A 20,737-nucleotide genomic window follows, 5' to 3' on the forward strand; every position below is an offset into this window, starting at 1 on the left:
GATTTTTAATCTAAATCCACCTTTTAAACCAATTTTTTTTACAATCCTTTTTCAATTAAAATACTTTTAATTCAAAAACTCAATTAGAATTAAACCCTCTTCAAGTTTCAACAAAATAATTCTTTCCCTTTTTTTAAAAATAATAATAATAACTCTAAACTAAATACAATATAAAAAATAAATAAACAAAAAATTCAAAGCCTAATCTTAAAATATAAATTGACTCCGGACTAAATGAGGTGTTTATAAGTGATTCTTTGATTTGATATTACTTATGATCTTATATGATGAACGTTATACTTTGACTTTGCTTTACTTATGGTCTAACAAGAATGTTCCAGTTAAGTATTGTTAGGTATAACATAAGGTATATGAAGATGCATGAAGTAATTAAGATGTGATTCATCACTTTGTGTGATTAAAATAATATTTCAACTAGTCTTGATTGAATTAACTTGAGAAATCTTTAGCCAAAATAAAATAAAATAAAAGTTTAGAATTGTTCTACAATTTATTTGTGAGTCAATGTCAAGGATAAGACTTAACATAGTTAAACATAATTGAGTAGACACTAAACCATATTTAATATTCAAATTGAGATATTATGTGATGAAAGGATATTAATTATACACTAAGATCATTCACAAATAGGTTGTCAAGCCATATTAATTTTTTTAATAATTGAGGGTCATGACAATGAAGCTAGCATTGATTATGATCTATAAATATAAGATTGGCTAATTAAAGAATTAGTAATGAAGTCAAAAGGTATAATTCATCTAAGTCAAAATATAAGGATTACAATACTTATATTTATTACCAATATGCTAAAAAACGTAATGGGTTACACACAATAGGATATATTATGAAAGATTAAAATTTGGATAAATTAAGTTTGACTTAATTTATTAGGTTAAAATCCAATATAGAGAAACATACAAAAGTTCAATACTAAATGGGACATTGTATGGCTAGCCAATTAAGTAATCTTATTGAGGATATGAATTGGTCAATGGGTTATTCTATTGAAAAAAGAATTAAGCATAAAGAAACCCTAATGCCCTAGGGTTTTAACTTTCCCTTTGTCTCTATAAAAAGAACTTAAGCTGCACTTTCTCTTATATTTTCTAAGAGAATAGACATCTCATATGTTGAGAACAATTGATAAAAGAATATAAAAAGGGTAATCGACAAATCTCACTAGTTAGAGATTTTAGTTTTGAGTTCTTCCTATCCCTTAGAGAAGGTTCTTTCACTTTGTTCTTATGAATCACCATTAAAGGTTGAACACTTTGGTAACTTTTTGGCTTGAAAAATTATTTGAAAGGTCATCAGCTTGAACCAAAATAGTTTCGACATTCAAAGGAACAACCATAATCAAAACCTATACAGTTTGTATATATTGTGTGTTGGTATGATCTTATTGATTGATTTTAGCTTTAGAAAATTAAAAATTTTAATATTTTGTTGCTTCAACTTTGATTGTCGATGTTTAAGTCCCTTCATCTTTAGTCAACATAAATGTTAAAAATTAATAAATCATGGCTTTGTTTTATATAGAAAAAAATTACCAAATCATTTGTAAGTACAAACTTATCGAATGTTGTTTTGGATTGGATTAATTTTTTTAAAAAGTCAGTCTTTAAGAAGCTATGTTAAAAAACAACTGTATTATCTAGTTCCATTATTGAAATGCTCAACTGAAAGATGCAGTTTTTGAAAATACCATTATGGGTTACACTAATCTTCAAAAGCTATGTGCTATACAAATATTTGTGCAGCTAGTGTATATATAAGCTATTTCTTGACGAGTTTGCTTTCTAAAGAATTGGAGACAACTTGCATATTAACATTCTCTTATTTTTCTCAATCCTTTCATGCTTTCAACAATCAAATGCCATCAAGAACAAGTTTGTTCTTTAACAATTATGGATGACTATTAATTTAGGATAATAATGGTTGCGTATCTATGTGTATTTTTTTCATTTTAGCTTTTAGCTAGTCGGTTACTAACTAGCCATTTCATGACTTTGGGTGCTATAACTTATAGCTTATGTGTTTCAGGGGCAAGCTCATTTCCATTTCTTTTTTTTTATGAAAATTAGAAGTCTATTAACATTTGTATTTTTTACAATATCTATATTGATAAATAAATTTAAACAATTCATTTTTTTTTTATAAACATTGCTTTCATGAGAAAAAAAATAGAATATATGTGTTTATGCTAAGTTCGGACTAGGGAGAAAAGTTTAAATGTAGGAATGAAAGAGTTGAAAGAAGAATTGATCCTTATTTACTTAAAGGGAGTGATGAGGTATTTATACACGTAAGCTCAAATTAAATGAACCAAATAACCTTGATCCGATTGTAAGCCATTCTCTGATGGTGAAAGATAATTATACCTTTATAATCCAAAAATGCCTCTAATAGTAGATCCCCTAAAAAATCAGTTTGAAGATTCATACGAAGGTTGAGCCAAGGTATTCGAACTACTTTGGGTTTAGTCGATTTGTTGAAATTTAAGGTTACATCTGAGTTAGGACTTTGAATGTCAATTTTGTTATCCAACTTTTTAGTGACATGAGTGGTTTGAGATACTGATGTAATGAGATAAATTATTCAATAACCGATGTGACACTTGATAATTTTTATAATAAGATTCTAAATTCATTTGTGTTGAGAAAATTTACACTGAGGTGAATTTGTGCCAAAGTGATTTACACAGAAGTGAATCCATGTCAAGGTGAATTTATGCGAAAGTGAATTTATGCTAAGGCGATTTTCATTGAAGTGAATCTGTACCAATGTGATTTACATTGAGATAAATTTACGCTAAGGTAATTTACATTGAGGTTAATTTATACTAAGGTTATTTACACTGAAATGAATATATGTCAAGATGATTTTCACCGAGGTGAGCTCTTTTGCTTACTTAAGTTGAACATAATGTTAAGTTGAGCTCATTGCTGAGCTCATCCTTTATGAAGGTAATTTTGTAGAGCTAAGCCTTTTTGAAGGTATTTTTCTTGAGCTAAGCCTTCATGAGAGAAATTTGACCTAGTTGATAATTTATCAAGAAACTTAATCGAGTTGATCATTTATAAAGGCAATTTGCCAAGTTAAGCTATTTTGGCCAAACTAATCCTTTATGAAAAAAATTTGGTAGAGTTGATACTTTATCAATAAAATTTAGTTGAGCTAAGTTTTTGGGGCTAAATTGGCAAAACTAATGCTTTTATTAATGAAATTTAGCCTAGCTATTTATTTATTAATACTTTTTGGTCAAGTTGATCTTTTATCAAGAAAATTTAAATATGCTGAGCTCTTTTGGTCGAGTTGTACCTTTATAAAGGTAATTTGTTGGAATGAACTCTTTGGTTAAAGTGGTCGATCTAAGCCTTTAGGAAGACAATTTATAGAAACAAACTTTTTTACTGAGTTAGGCCTTTATTAAAGTAATTTATCTATGTGAGTTTTTTGACCAAACTAAGCTTTTATGAAGATAATTTGTTGAAATGAGTACTTTGACCAAAGTGGCAAAGTTAAGCCGTTATGAAGGTAAATTATTGAAATGAGCTCTTGGTCGAGTTGGTCGAGCTTTATTGAGTTAAGCTTTTTTGAAAGCAATATGTAGATTTGAACTCTTAGGCCAAAATGAGTTCGAACTTAAGCTCTTTAACCTAAATGTTTTGTCGAGTTAGGCATTTTTTAAAGCAATATATAAATCCAAGCGTTTTGGCTAAGTTGAGATCGAATTCGTTGGCCAAGCTGCTTTGTTAATTTGGGCCTTTTTGAAAATGATATATAGATTTGAGCTTTTTGGTTGGGTTGAATCCAAGCTCAAGCTCTTTGGTTAAGCTGCTTTGTTGAGTTAGACATTTTTAAATGTAATATGTAGATTTGAGCTGAAAAATAATATAAAATAAAAATATGAAGCTTAGCTAAAATTAAGCGAAAAAATTACTATATATAATACCAATGTACTTTTTCTTGAATTTTAAAGATATAAATATCTGATTATAGAATTTGAAACATAATTCAATTAGTTCATCTAAATATCTTTAAAGAAATGATATCTAATAAGTTTGAAATTTGAATATCAACACCTATAACCTCTTTTTTTATCTCCAAAATATGACTTTTTATGTAAAAATATATATATATATCCGATTTATATTACATCATTATATAGTTATATAAATTGACTAAATTAAAAATTAATTATTAATAAAAAAGCTGAAGGAAACATTTTCATATGTTTATCTAATTTTTTTAAAAGAGATGAAAGTAATCTTAACCTGTTGCATATCAAACATTTAATAATTATGAAAATAATTATTCAAGATAATGTTTGGTATCATTTTTAATATTATTATGATAATTTAATCACTAATTGATCTTATCACTCGTGATTTTGAATCATTTTATTTTGTCATCAGTTATTAATTATTATGAATTATAGATCATGTTTAGTATTATTAAAATTCAATTATTATTTTGTATGAAAGTATCAAAATAATTGTGCATATTGTAATAATATACAAGTTAATATTTTAAATATTATTTAAACATAATAATATGTAAAATATTAATAATATTTTATTTTACTTAATAGTGAAATATAATTAAAAGAACAAATATATTTATTGATAAATAAAATAATGTTTATAATATAAATTATATAAAAAACATTTAAATTAAAAAATAGAACTAATCTATTAAACATAACAAAAAAATTATATTAATATATAAAACATTAAAAAAAGTTAAAAGAAAACACATAAATTGTTTTTTTAAATTGTTATAATGAATATTAGTTTAAGAATATACACATTTATAATACAAAATAATTATAATTTTAAAAAAATCTAATCCATATATTAAATTAATAATATTAATAATTATTAATTTTATAAATTACTCAACTTCAATAGTAAAAATTTCATACCAATTTGAATAAGAATTAAAAGATATTACAAGACATTGATATGAGTATTCTTAGTGATTTAAAACTAACATCATTTATTATTATTGAGTGCATATTAAATATAATAATTTTATCATCGTATATAAATAATTTTTTTAATGATCATTTCATTTGAAATTTGAGATATAACATGAAATAATGTATATTTCTGAAATTTGAAAATTGAATTATATGAGATAGAGACATTGAGATAAATTAGTGAAGCAAAGAAAAAAAAAAGACAGCTTTGAAATTTGAATTAGTGGAGGACAACGTTAAATAATGGTAGGTAGGAGCAAACCAATGGGTGCGACTTGCTTGAAGTAATGATATAAAAGTGGATAAATCATTTTCATCGCATATTGGCACTACCCTACATTTAATGATTACTTAATATTTAATTATTTATTATTACAGCATCGAAGAGATCTTGATGGTTTAATGGCAAAGAGAAATTTCAAAATGTTGAGATTTCATATTTAAATTTGTGTGAATTTAATTTCATTTCATTTTAAATGTATTAAATTATTTGCTGATTAATTTATATGATTTAATTTAATAATTTTAAAATAAATATAATATTTAATTATAAATAAAAAATTTTTTATACTATAATTTTACAAAAAAAAATTTATTACTATTTACTACTACGCAAACGAGCGACTCAACTTTTAGATAAATCAAAGTGATTGTATAAGTTCTAAGAGTTACTAACATACAGGTCAGGTATCATTTTTCGTTCAAAATGTTGAATTTTTGTGATAAATTATAACTATGAATACTAAACAAATTGTATAATTTTAGTCTTTGTGCATCAAAGAATTTTATAATTTTCGTTTTTGGGTAAATAGATTACTAGTTTAATTAGATGATTATAAAATAATCATAAAAAATTGCATGGGCTCGATTAGGGACGGCAATCAAGCCCGTCCCCGACGGGTTTCGACCCGACCCGATCTTATAGGGTCGAATTTTTTTTTTAATTTCGGGTTTCGGATCGGGTCGGGTTCGGGTATTCCTAAAACCCGATCCTACCCGACTCGATATTATTAAAAAATTATTTTTTAATTAATTAATTAAATATATATATATTTATATAATGATATTTTTAAATATTTATATTTAAAAAATCATATTTTATATTTTAAAAAATCATATTTTATTAATTTCGGATCGAATCGGATACGATTTACATAGTGTCAGGTCGGGTCAGGTTCGGATATTTAAAAAATTCGGGTCGAGTTGGGTTCGGGGCGAGCAAAACCCACCCCGAACCTGACCCGATGCCATCCCTAGGCTCGATTAAACTTGAAATTCAATAATGTTATGGGTTGCATATATTGATGTGACAATAGTTCAAAATATAAAGTATACTTTATATTTACTTTATATAAAGTATACTTGCTATATATAGCAGTAACTTACTATTTCATATACAGATTATTTTTATTTTATTTAAATTTAAAAAATATTTAAATTAATATTATTTAATTATTTACATATTTAAAATATATATAACATATAAATAATATAATTAAAATATCAAATCATAATAAAAATAAAATTTTCTTTTTAAATTATACTAAAAGCTATAAAAAAAATTTTGTTCCATAATTATAGAGTTATCATAGGATTCATATTTTCTTTTTCAAGAATCCTGATAAAATCTTTTATACTTCTACGATTTTTTTAAGTTAAAATATAAATAAATTTAAAATTAAAATTACCGATGAGATTATCCCTGAATTATTTATTTTTAATTTTATTTTTTTATGAAAAATAATTTTCTGATTTGAAATTATGTTATATGTTTTATAACAAGAATAGGAATTGAGAAATTATTCACTATTTGAATGTATAATTGGTACATAAGTTTTTGTTTATAGCACATAATTCTATTATATCAATTAATCAGAAGATTATTTTTATTTTATACAAATAAAGAATATTGAATATTGAAAAGCTGAAGAAAATACAATGATTATTTATAAAAAAAATATTAAAGATATTAAATAATATTTTTAAAAATTATGATAAATTTAAATACTCATGTTAATGGTAAATAAATTGTAAAAGATAAATTACTTTAAATTAGTTTTAAATTGAGATGAGGTGATGTATAAGAGAAATTTTTTTTAAATTGTTTTGGTATTTATATTTTTTTTACATTTTCTTTATGAAATATATTTAAAAACTAAAGATAATGCAATGATTATTTCTAAAAAGAATTAAAGATATTAAATAATATTTTTAAAAATTATGATAAATTTAAATATTCATATTAATTATACATATATTAAAAAAATAAATTATTTTAAAATTAATTTTAAATTGAAATGAGATAATATATAAAAAAAAACGTAATATACAAAAAAAAAAAAACTCTCTTAAAGTTGTTTATATATATATATATATATATATATATATATTACATTCAACGTGGGTTGGGTAAATCTGATAAAGGAATCGTAAACACATATGAAATGAAACACAAGAGAGAGACAGATGAACTCTTAGTTCAGTAATATGGAAATCGGCTTATCATAAGACCAAAAAAAAAAAAAAAAAAAGAACAAGTTCATCACATGTGGGTGACTGTCTGGCATTGCACCTTTTTTTTTACCCTTTTTAGTAATTGTCCACTCTCATTTACCTTTTTTTTTTTTTTTGATACATTGGATCATTTACGTTATTTCTAACTCATGGAAATACGTACTGAATCCACTCAAAGAAGTGTTAGATCCAAAATCAACTAAATTGAAAAAAGAAATATATAAAATTTTTGCATTTCATATGTGCTTACCAATGGTATATAAAAATTAAATTAGTCAAAAACAAATATCATTAATAAAAAAATAAAATTTAAAAGAAATATTCGAAATTGAATGAAGTTATATATTGTTAATGCTGATAATGAAAAAAAATCTTACATTTTTTTCATATAAAAATCATTTAACTCAATTATATAATATTATTTTCATTTGAAAAATAACAATATTATGTGTTTATATTTATTTGATATTTAAAATTTTGATATATTTAATATTATAAAATTTTTTTATATTTGTGTTAATTTCTATTTAAATTTTTTATATATTGGATATTGTAAGAAATATTTTAAATTTTTTATTAAAAATCTGTTTTAGATTTAAAAAATATTATCTTTACGTTAAATAAAAATTTTTATATAAATATATTATATAATAAATTTATCCCCACTAAAAAAAATCTTAGATCCATCCCTGCGCACACTGTAAACTGAATCATCACCTCATCTCTGTAAGTTCTTTTGATATGTTTAGGCCTCATTCACTCCAATCCAATTACTTTAAGTCAGACCTATTCTGCATTTGTAGTGTGTGTATGTATATATATATAGTCTGCACCACCTGATTAGCTGGCACAAGTGGGAAGAAAAGCATATTTTTAATCCATATTGAATTACAGCTTGATGGATAGATAAAACTGAGTATGCACTAAACTTCTTCATCTTTCTTCATTGGATGTTGACCTCGCAATGATGAAACACTATAATATTACAGCAAATAATGCAGAGAGTTTGCAATGTCAAGAGAGTTGTCACCACAAGTTTTTTTTTTTTTTTTTCTAATTGACCGAAGGTGGTTGGGTTTAAAAATCTTGAGCTGCCATTCTTTCAGCAACTACAATTCCTTTCTATTTGGACTCTCTAAACTGAATGTCAAATCCAACTATTTTCTTCAGCATTAGACACCAAAAACCAGCCTTTTCATTTATCCAGCATCTTATCAGTCAATTTCCCAAACTGTCCTTTGAACAACAGGCTTGAATTACATTGGAGAGGCATCTTAGTAATCAAAACAAGTAAAAAGAAAAAACGATAGTGACAAGCAAATTTAGTCTCTGTTTACAAGGGCTTCTATGGGGCAGAGGCATTTTGGTAATTCAGCAATAGGTACTAGCCTTTTCATTTTTAATCGTACTGGACCTTCTATTTATAACAACGGAACAAGATTCTGGGGGTCATCAATTTTGGATGATTCAGAAACCAGAGAAGTAACTTATTCCTCTTTGTAATGTTTCTTGCTCAAATGAGTATTCCAATCACAGTTGCATCTCAGTCCAAAATATAGGTGTTTCTATATATAGCACCTCTTCACCGTATGTTTGGCTGATGATATGCTTCTGTTACTGAGATGCTCATTTGGGCAAGCAATGTTAAAAGTGGAAATTTACCAGCTGCCTGTTTTTGCTCCCCATTGCTGCTCATGAAAAAGCTTCGCTAAGTACCTATATCGGGTAAATTCTCACACTTCGTACTGGAGATCGGAGGCTTGCTGGAAGCTGGAGGAGAAAGCTGGCGTGGGTGATTCGATAACCTATCACAAGAAGAGTGGTCAAGGGTGCTAGAGGTACGTAGTACTCCAAGATGCGCTCCGCTGTTCGAGTCCGTAATGTGTAAGAGCGGGGAAGGAAGGGAGAAAGAGGTAGAGAATCGGTAGGCTGGAAGGAAGAGAGTGAATATGAGATTCAATATATTGTGTTGACTTGATCGGTTTGACTGATTTGATATTAGCCAAGTGTTGGATAAGTTAAGGTGGTCGCCCATTTGGCAGTTATGCTAACTTAACGGTAAAAAATTGTAGTGTTTGCTGATCTGATGGTTAATATGTTGATACGGTTATCAAAATACAAACAAGTTTTGGTTCAACAGATCTTTTAGTATACTGCTAGTTTTTGGTTCAATAAATGCAGGTAAACAGACAAAGCTCATACACATGCTTCATCGGTGTTAGCTCGCTGTTTCTACTCTAAGATTAGCATTGCTCTTTTGAATCCTTCACTACATACTTTTTACCTTAGAGCTGATAAATTCATTGTTTCATCAGAAATATTAGGAGCTTGCTCACTTAAGAATTGATATTTTCTGGTAGTATAGGTGGTTTATGCTTGATTGCAGTTGGAATTCATGCTTATTAGCAGCTCACCAAGGCAGGCAGAAAGGGTTTTGCTAATAATTTTGTTGGGTTTTTTCTATGAAAAATATTTAAATAAAGTTTTTAAGGGAAAATTCTTGTAATTTTATATTATAATTGATGAAATAAAAATTAAAATATTTTATTATATAAATTATGTAAATTTTAAAAATAATAATAATAAATTTTGATATATTTTTTTAATAAATATTTTTAGTAAAAATTTTAACAAATTTTTTATCATTAAATATGTATCAAGCAAATTTTAATTATAACTAATATTGTTAATAATTTTCACATATATTAATCTTTACATTAACTCAATTTAGATTTTTTATTAAAATTTTAAATTATTTATTAAAAAAATTTTACAAACTTCACTTAAATAATTTCATTTAAATTATTTTTTTGCATTTATCGTGGATTATGGTAATTGTTTTGAGATACGGAGTGACCTCGTTTTTCAACTGAACTTGCAAAATTTTGCTCATAATCTTGGTTACATGATTTTTCCCCGGCATATAGTGAAGCAATTTACATGTTTTTTTTTTTTTTAATTTACTAATAAAAATTTCGTAATTTTTATTGGCAACTGAATTACTTACGTAGCCATCACCATTTATGACATAACAGCATAAAATTTTCGTATTTTTGATTGGGAGTTGAAATGCTAAATTGGCTTTTTCTTTCGCAACTGATAATCAAAATATCTTTTTAGCGAATAGTTCTAGATGCTAACGCGAGTTGTTGTGAGAAGCGTTCTTCCATTCTGCCACGTTAATGGGTCTGATAATTTCTCGGCGGTACGTAAAGGCCTAGGATGTAAGTTGAGTAAAATGGTATAGTTTGATAAGTTACCTACTCTTATTCAAGTTGTCAATTACGGTTAGTTTGCGATAGTTCGTGATAGTGATGAATCTTAATATTTGATTTTAAAAAAATTAATTAATATTATATTAAATTTTAAGTTTTTTTTTTTTATGTAAACTATTATATATACTATCAAGATAAATATATATACAAGAAATACATTAAATAAATTTTATCAATTTATAAATAAATGTACAAAGAAACATAATACATCAAATAAATTATTTTACTTAAAATTGTAAATGATTTAAAAAAACACAAATAAACCAATTACTAAATAGTATATTTTTTATCAAAACAAGAAAAATAAAATATACCATTAAAAGAATAAAATTAAAATTTTGAGATTAGAAATTAATAATTTTTAACCTTTTAAAAATTTATTCAAATTTAGTTTTTGAGTTGAAAAAAAATTGCATTACGCCAGGAGAAAAAGTCTAAAATAAAATTAAAAGTGAAGATTGTATAGAGAGTAGTTCAGATTGATTAAAAAAAATATGCTTCATGTTTTATTGTAGATTTAAAGTTTTATAAAGAAACTAGAAGACAATTTGACTTTTGTTAAATGAACATGATTATGATTGTAATTGATATACAATCCCAAATTCTTACAACAAATCTCTTGATTTTAAGGGTTTGTAAGTAATAATTGATTGGTATAACAAATAAACAAAAAATAATATAATTTTAATCCCTTTTAAACTATAATGTATAAGATAAGTACATATCTATGACCATAAACACTGAAGCAAAGTTAAGGTAAAAAATTCTTTTGTGTGACTCTTAACAGATTAATGGATTGTAACTGTCTAAAAAACATCTTTACAATATCTTTTTATTGGTATTTTGCAAATATGTCATTTGGATTTTAAAGTATTGTCAGTTGATTTAATTTAGTTAACTAGATATAATGCATTCTCATCAAGAACAATATAAATTATTTGATTTCCTTAACAAACTTGATTGTTTTTAAAATTTTGGTAGGCCAAAGGCCATTTTAGCTTGTATAACTATCCACCTCTACCTTATGTTACTAAGGGTTTTCAAATTTGAGGGAAAGGGGGCCTTGCCCCTTCTGGTTTTTATTGTTGGGTAGATACGCCATACTTAGAGTTTATGGGAGTACACTAAAGAGCTCATACATATATATTAGACATCACTTAAATCCAAAAGCTTAAGTTATTGGATTCTTAGGTCCTTTATACATATATATATATATATGTAAGATATCTCACTTATATTTTTTAGTGATGTGAGATTTTTTACTCACATGTGAACTTATCTTAATAATTTTTCTCATTCACTTATGCCAGATAATCTCACATTTTGGATGGTCTCAGTGAGCCTAATTTTGGATGGTTTCAATAAGCCTAATTTTGGATGGTCTTACGTTCAATCATGTCTCTCTGTGGGTCTAAGTTATCTTAATGCCTTTCAAGCTTATACTTAATCATCGTACACAACCTTACTGCCTGGGTTGTCTCAATGCCCCCTTAAGCTTGCAATCAATCATAATCATACTCATTACATCTAAGTCAAACTTTAGGCTCTGATACTAATTGTTGAGGAGATACGCCACACTTAAAAATTATGGGAGCATACTAAAAGTTAATACATATATGTTGGATACCGCTTGAGCTTAAAAGCTTAAGCTATTGGATTCTTATATCCTTCATGTATATATAAAACTTCTTACTCATATTTCTTAGTGATGTGAGATTTTTTATTCACATGTGAACCTATCCTAACATGTATAAGCATCTGCCCTTGGTTTGTGGTTGATTTGGTAGATGCCTAGGTGTTAACATTCTAGTCACCCATGTTAAAGTGGCATTATTCAACATATAATAAATATATAATTTTTATAATTTTATGTTCAAGTTAGATCCCTTCACTTATAGCTAATTAGTTTTATGTTCAATGTTTAACAACCCAAAGATAGTTGATTTGGATAATAAGCGTCCATGATCCAATCGCCATTCTATACCTACTAGTATAGTTTGTTGAACTATTTGTTGGTAAACATATATCACAAGCAAAAGCTAAATTCAATAAAACAAAAAGGTCAATATTGATAAATTGAATTTTAGGCTGTTTAAGCTGTGTCATAACATATATATCCGTAGACTTACCTCTAGATATGATTTTTAGAAATTGTCACTAATCTTTTTTGTTTAGATGTGATTGGCTACCTGATTGAATCTATCTCATTTAAAAAAAAGTTCTAAGATTTACTTAGGTATCTTTAAATAGTAAATTTTGATATATAAAACTAAATTTTAGGTTCGAAAGTACAATTACGTGTGAGAAAGATTATATCACCCCCACAATGCCATCCAAAAGATGATACTCGTTTGGTTTCAAATTATATAAGCCTTAAATATGTTTATAATTTATCAAAATATTTACCATTAAAAATTGATCTTAAGATTACTCCAATAGTTTGGTAGCAACTTAAGATAATTCTCTTACCTTAGAAGTATTAATGGAGACTAATATCCCACTCTAAAAAGGCTCTATCGTCAGATTTATTAATGTATTTTATCCAAGAAAATAATTAGTAAAGTCCTTAATTAGTTTGGTAGGGTTTACTTTGATGCAGATCTCCTAATAGTTTGGTGAGATTTTATTTTAAAATATTTAAATTTTTATTTTTGAAAAAACTCATTAAATCTTCTAATAGTTTGATAAGATTTAACTTAAGATGCAATCTTCCAATTGTTTGGTAGGATAAAATACAAAATTTTTATTAAAAATTATTTTTCTTCTAAAAATTGATTTATGAAATTCTCTAATAGTTTGGTAGATTTCACAAAGTTTAAATTCACGAAATCTTCCAATAGTTTGGTAGGATTCGTGAATTTATTTGAAAAAAAATTTTCAATCATTTTGTTTATTGTTTTCCAAAAATAAAAATAATAGAAGGAATTTTTACAAAATATTTAACAAATAATAAAAAAATTAGTAAAATAAAACAAATAATAAAAACTGGAAATAAAATTAAAATTAAACCTAAAATATAAAATGATAAAAATAAAAATAAAAAATAAAAATGAAAATGAAAAAAAAAAACCTATGATCGGGTCGGGTCGAACACGGGGGTCACGCGTAAGTCAACTGATTGAAACATGTCATAGGCTAGACGAAATGGTGTCGTTTGGCAACCGTATAAAAGCCAACTCCTCAGCCTTTTTCTTCAGAAACATCTGGCTTTCTCTTTCTCTCTAGCCCAAAATCGTCTGTCTTCTCTCTAAAAAAAAAAAAAAACATTTAACCAGAAATTAGGCAACTTACCAGTTTCTAGAAAAAAGTTACCCAAATTTGGTCGAAAAATTTAAACTCTGCCAAAAAACTCACCAAAAAATTAAAACATTCAACATCAAAAACCTAGTTTTTCAAATTCTTTAAAAAATTTTCAAAAATTTAACCTTGAACCTCGAAACTCGAAACTCGAAATCTCAATCCCAACTCTTCAAACCAAAATCCAAAATTCTAAACACCTTTTGATCACCATAACCTTGAATCCAAAAACTTCAAAACTAAAATCCCATAAAACCAACCCAAAAACTTTTTTCGAAAATTTAAACACAATCTTTTCTCCAAAATACCCATTCATGAACTATTCTGCATTATTGTGTCCAATTTATAGTCTACTTTAGGTAGCAATTTTAAAGATTGGATATAATCAATTCAAGCTTGAATTCTGAGATTGGATTCTGCCTGAACATGATTTTATATTGATTTGTCTTAATTGAATTACAAGTCTTTTGATTTGATTTTGAGTTAAAACCCTTGACCATACAGATTGAATCTTTCTGACTCGGTTGATTGGAGATTCAATTTTCTTATTTCCATCTCAGATTGAAAAAGGAAAAGAAAAAGAGTAATAGTAGTAATAATAATAATAATAATAATAACAATAATAATAATAATAACATCCTAGTAATAATAACAATAATAATAGGAATAATAAAAATAATAATAATACTAATAATAACAACAATAATAAAAGTACTAGTACACATAAAAAATCGACACCAATTGATCCCGGATATAGGTGGGTGTCTCCAAGCTGTATTGTTAATGATACTTTCACTTCAATACCAAGCTGTTAACTATACAAAACACAGTTCACATCGTCGGATTGGTTCATAAATAGTTACTTACAATAACAAAATTTTCTTGCAAACCAAAAAGAAGAATGATTAATAATGATGAAACATAATCAAAAGAAAAGATATAATTTAAAGCTACATCTAAAGTAGGCTTCATGCCCTTAATTTATAAAGAAAAGCATCTCATACTCCACTTCTTGAGCCATAGTTTTCCCCAATGCATCATTTAGCATCTTTTTTAACCCACCATGGCCATGGCAAAATAATTCATCCCTATCTTACTTAATATTGGTCATAGTAATTTCATTTCTTTCAGGCATCAACACTTGTCCGAGGTATGGAAACTATGATATTCCACATGCAAAAATGTTGTATCAACATAGATGTATAATTAATTGGTATGGATATCTTTTATCTAGGAGTAGAAGGGACAATTAGGGTCAACTATGGCACCGTTGAAAAAAAAATCCCCCCACCAACTCAAGTGGCATTGCTATCACAATAACTTTTTCAAATGATCAAATTCCTAGCCTTACCAACCTAAATTTTTCTCAACAATAGGTGGAAGATAATATCCAACCTCACACACTAGCCATAAGTATATAGTCGGTATTTTAGTAGGCAATGAAGTAATATCAGTGGCAAACTAAATTTTGATAGGAAGTTTTATTCTAGCCATGCAAAGTCTTTATACGGTATTTGTTCCTAGCTGCTGCCGCTGATGTTTACCATGTTACATGTTTGTTATTCATTACAGTGGAGCTTTTAATTCATATTATTAATTTTGCAATAATTGCTGAGCTCTCGGCTTGTTCACGTTAGTCGATCTTTTTTTTGTTGTTGTAGATTTTTCCTTTTTTTATTGACTCTATTTTTTGATCCATGTCATTCATCTTATTTGTTCCTTTTCATTCCATTTTATTTTGCACTTTATTAGAACCCACGTGATGAACTTTATCTTTGGTCTTTTCATTTTCTTTACCACTTTATCAATTTTTTTTAGAATAAAGGTTTTTTTTATAAAAGATTTGACTTTGCGAGAAAAAAAAAAAACATTTTTACATATTCCATTTTTATGATTTTTTTATGGTCATAGTTGGTAAAGATTTGATTTGTTCGTAAATTCATCTGAAGAGTTGGTGAAATATTTTTTTGTTCATACAAGTTATAACTTTTTCACATTTCATCAAAGTTTTTCTTTTTTTCTTTACATTATATTTTTTTGATCTGACAATTGATTTTCATAATAGATTTGAAATAGAATTTTCTTTTCTTTTACCTTATTTGGAGAAATTGGAAAGGCAAAGTACGTGAGACTCTATAGAGTGGGTGAGAAAGAATGATTGACTAAAAAAAAGTTGGAAGAAAAAAAGAAAAAAGGATCAAGAAGCATTAAAAATTTTGAAAAAAAAAAAACACAACTGGTAAGAGAGAAAAAATGATCTGACATTTTTTTTCTTTATCATTCCCTTTAAATTTAAAAACAAAAAAGATAAGAGGTGGTGGGTGAGAAGAAAAGAATGGAGGAGGTGAGAGATAGTGGGTGAGCTTAAGAAAAGAATTGTTGATTTTACAGGAATGAAAAAGATTAGAGCAGAGTATATAATGGATAAGAGAAATCACGTGAAGCAAGCAATATCAAGTCGATGATTAAAAAGGAAGAACAAAGAAGGAGATGAAAAAAAAGGTATTTTTTGCAAATTTTTCTGGTTTTAGATTTTGATACTAACATATTTGATTTCATTTTTTTACCGAAGGTAAACTTTGGTGATATTTTGTATTTATAAAAAAATTATTAAAATGTACTTGGTGCCTAACAAGTCACATGTTCAGTTGATTAGGTGCTGAGTATAGTTCATAGTTATAAAGGCTCTCAGAGTATACCCATTTTGAGACAAGGTCGTTAACATCTAAATTAAAACTTTAGCGAAGGCTTTAGAAAGATGAAATCACTTTCTTTTTTTCTTTTTTCCTGTAAAAAAAAATATTTTTTATATTTTAGTATTAACATGGAATTGAAAAGAAACCCCAAAGTCTATATATTCTACTTCCACCAAATAATTATGTTACGCATTTGATTGCCCAAATCTTAAAAAAATTTGTATTGTCTTCATTAGGAATATAAGCAGATGAGGCATACAAGATAGTTCCCGAAATTTTTTGTTTTTTTATCAAAAGTGAGGTATACAAGATAAACTCTAAAATTTTTCTTATTGAAATACCCATTTTATTATTGACAATGAGTAGAATTTTAAGCATTTAAAATTCAGTATATCTGTTGTTAAAATATGATCTTAAACTTTAATAGTTTTAAATAAAGGCAGGTTAAGCTACCTAATTAATCTCATTAAACATGATATTTGTAATGCAATATATTCTAGTAAAAATTACTTTCAGAAGGGTACCAACCAAATATTTTTGTTACTAAAGGTCAAGGTTCAACTTGATCATATAGGGGGTTGGTCATTCTAAGTAAATAATTCATGACTAGGTTAAGATTATATGATACCAAGCATAGCAAAAAGTCTTTCGAAACAACACTAATACTAAAAAAGGAGAATTAGCGTACATCTTTGGCATTTAAGCTAAGGTGAGGTGAACCATATATAAGATGATTTTATATATATATATATATATATATATATATATTTTATACCACATGAAGTTAAAGTTAAAAGGAAGCCCAAAATTTTGTTTACTTTATTTTTATCATGTAATTATGTTATACATTTGATTGTCAAAATCCATAAGATTTGTATTCTCTTCATTTCGAATATAATTAAGATAAAAGTGACATATTGTTCAAATGTGACTCACCAATTTATAATAAATTCCTAAATATGATATCTAATGCGCATGGTTTTTCAAATTTCAAGCAACCTAAAGCACATAAATATATAAATAACATAAAGTTGGTAGGTGAAAAGTATCATTAAATAAGAAATGTGGTGGAAGGTTCATGTAAGGGATTTCATCATGTATATTTTTCATTACTTTGCTTGGTCGATCATTTTGGTAATACTTTCTTACATTATAGGAAGTGACAAACATTAAATTATAATCATTTAGAGTTTAAAAGTTCAAAATATGTGTCTACATTCATATATAGAGTAATATATGGTTATTTATTGCTATTTATTTGTTTCATTTAATATTCAAATTGTAATAGGCCCACAAATTCTTTTCTATTATATTCAATATTGTTTTATTGAACTTGTTAATAGGGACAAAAGAGTTTTTTTAATTTCAAGAAAATAATCGAAGTATCAAAGTTAAATAAATTTGCTTACTCTTGATCTTTTTTAAACTTTTTCACTCTTTGTTGACTTCCTTAATGAAAGTAGATGAAAGTATAGTCAAATTCAAATTGTATTCACTTAGTTTTCTTATCATAACAATTATCTCTTACAATTAAATATTTTTTAATGTTTTATAGTTTTTTAAAATATTATTAAATTTTCTTATTTTTACTTTTCTTTTGTTTCATTATAGTTTATTGCATTAATTTTTCTTTAATTTAAATTTTGCAGGTTTGTTGTGCTTGGTGATATTCAATTGCTGCAATAATTTCTGTTTAGATAAATTAAATAACTTTATTATAAAAATTAAATGTCAAAATTTCTTATTAATCCAATAGAGGATAAAATGAGATTTTACTTTGATTTCATTTTACTTTGAATTTGTTAAGGAAACTGTGATGATAATGTTTTAGTTAAATTCATTTATGATTCATTTCATGTTTTGAATTAGATGATTAATGAATGATTTGTCAATTCATATTTAATGATGTCTTGACAATTTTTTCTTTGACATTTAGTGTTCATATTTTTTTTTTCATTTAATATACTTTTTGCTAACATGAATATTTTAATGTAATGTACTCATATTATTTGTTGTTTAATATTTTTGCTAACATTATAAAAGTTTTTTTTGTGCTCTTGTCAAATGAAGTTCTTTTGCCTTTTAAACTTTTTTTTTAATGTTATATTTAAAAATCATGTTTAATTTTTTATTAAAAGAATGTGTCAACGAATATTGAAATACATTGAATCTTTAAATTGATAAATTTTGTTATTCAGCAAAAAAAAAAAAAAGTATAAATTTCATAAATGATATTAAAACCTTTTTTGAAGGATAGAGTAACAAGGATTTTCATCTTTATGTCGTTATATCTTTTGATCTTCAAATGGTTAAAAGTTATAGCAATTTGGTGGCATTCTTAATATTATTATCTTATTAAAATATTTCATCTCTTAATTCATAATTTCAAAAGTTATCGTGAGATATTCACATGATATCGATTAATTATTTGTGATGTTTAACCTATATGTAAAAGAAAAAAAAAATGAAATCCACAATATTTATGTATATTCCATACTCCTTGTATTCCACCTTTATATCCTTTTACTTTTTTCTCATATTATGTCTTTCATGACAGAATAGGCGATAAGAAAGTGTTAAAGCTATTATTAGTTAATATAGCTTGGTGCTCATGGATGTATGCTAATATTATATCCATCTTTCCATCATTTCTTTATTATTTTATTTCATTCAGTAAGGCATACTAGATAATAATTATATAAACCAAGTTGGAAATTGGAAAGTTACATTATTTTTCATCGTAGTAACAAATAATAGAACTAGCAAAGAGGAAGAAATTGGTTGTTCATTTAGATTTTTTGCCTACTTGAAAAAAATGATGGTATGAGAGTGCTTTAATGTCTTTCCAAATATTTCATCAGAATGATTGTGAACAAGATCTTTATGCAAAAGGAGTTTGGCATCCACATAGGCAGCAACCTTACATCACTTGAGGCTCAAGTTATTCTTAATTGCACAACATGATGTGGTAGCTCACTGTTTTGTTGAATCTCCACCAAAAATGTCTCAATCCAATTTTGTCTATAATGGTTCAACTAACAGTAGCACCATTTGTCTAATGAATATTGTTTTGAACCTAATTCCTAATTTTGGACTACAAATAGCACTCAGAGTTTCTATTAATTACCAAATGACTCTGATATTCTTTCACAATTAATGACACACTATAATGCCTTAACCAATAGTAGAGGTCAAAATCTATTAGATGTACAATTGATGGTGCATTTGCATACTCAAGCTACTGTTGCATTCACAGCATTAGTACAAGCATACCATACCATATATGATTTGATGGTTAAGTTGCTCACTTCTAACCATTTTAAAGCCTTTATATGTTTTGTTGATTAGTTTATCAAATAAAAAAACAATTAATATTTAATCTTCCTTTTTTCAGTTCAAAATATAAAGGTATTATTGTATTGCAAATTCTAAGTTGTTTGAACAAAAAAAAAAAAAAAAAACTAAAACATCTAATCAATCAAGCAATTTTCAAACTTTAATTCAAACCGAGAAATGTTATGTCTTATAGAAATTTTTTACTTGCTCAACTTTTTTGGTATTCCTAACCATCAACTCAACTTAAGATAAGTGTTTTGATCATGCTTCTTAGAAATATGAACCAATTTTCTAGCTTATTCAACAAATGTATATGGCTGATGGTATAATTAACTCCAAACATTATAAAAAGAAAGATTTTATCTAGTGCTTTTGCCAAGAACAAAGTCTTTATACTTAGGATAGTCCTCACTGTTATACATAAAGAATGATCTTTTGTTTTTAATAGGAAATAATTTCTTGTCAAGCTTTACTATGCTATAACCATCAACAAAAGTGAAGAACAGTTCCTTGATATCATTGGACTATATTTACCAAATTCTGTTTCAACACATGACCAACTTTATGTTCTTTCCAGAGTTACATCATGACAAGGCCTAAAAATCCTTTCAATA

Source organism: Durio zibethinus, chromosome 17 (genome assembly GCF_047325235.1).
Source record: "Durio zibethinus cultivar Kanyao isolate XHJ-2024 chromosome 17, ASM4732523v1, whole genome shotgun sequence".
In the NCBI taxonomy this organism is placed as follows: domain Eukaryota; kingdom Viridiplantae; phylum Streptophyta; class Magnoliopsida; order Malvales; family Malvaceae; genus Durio; species Durio zibethinus.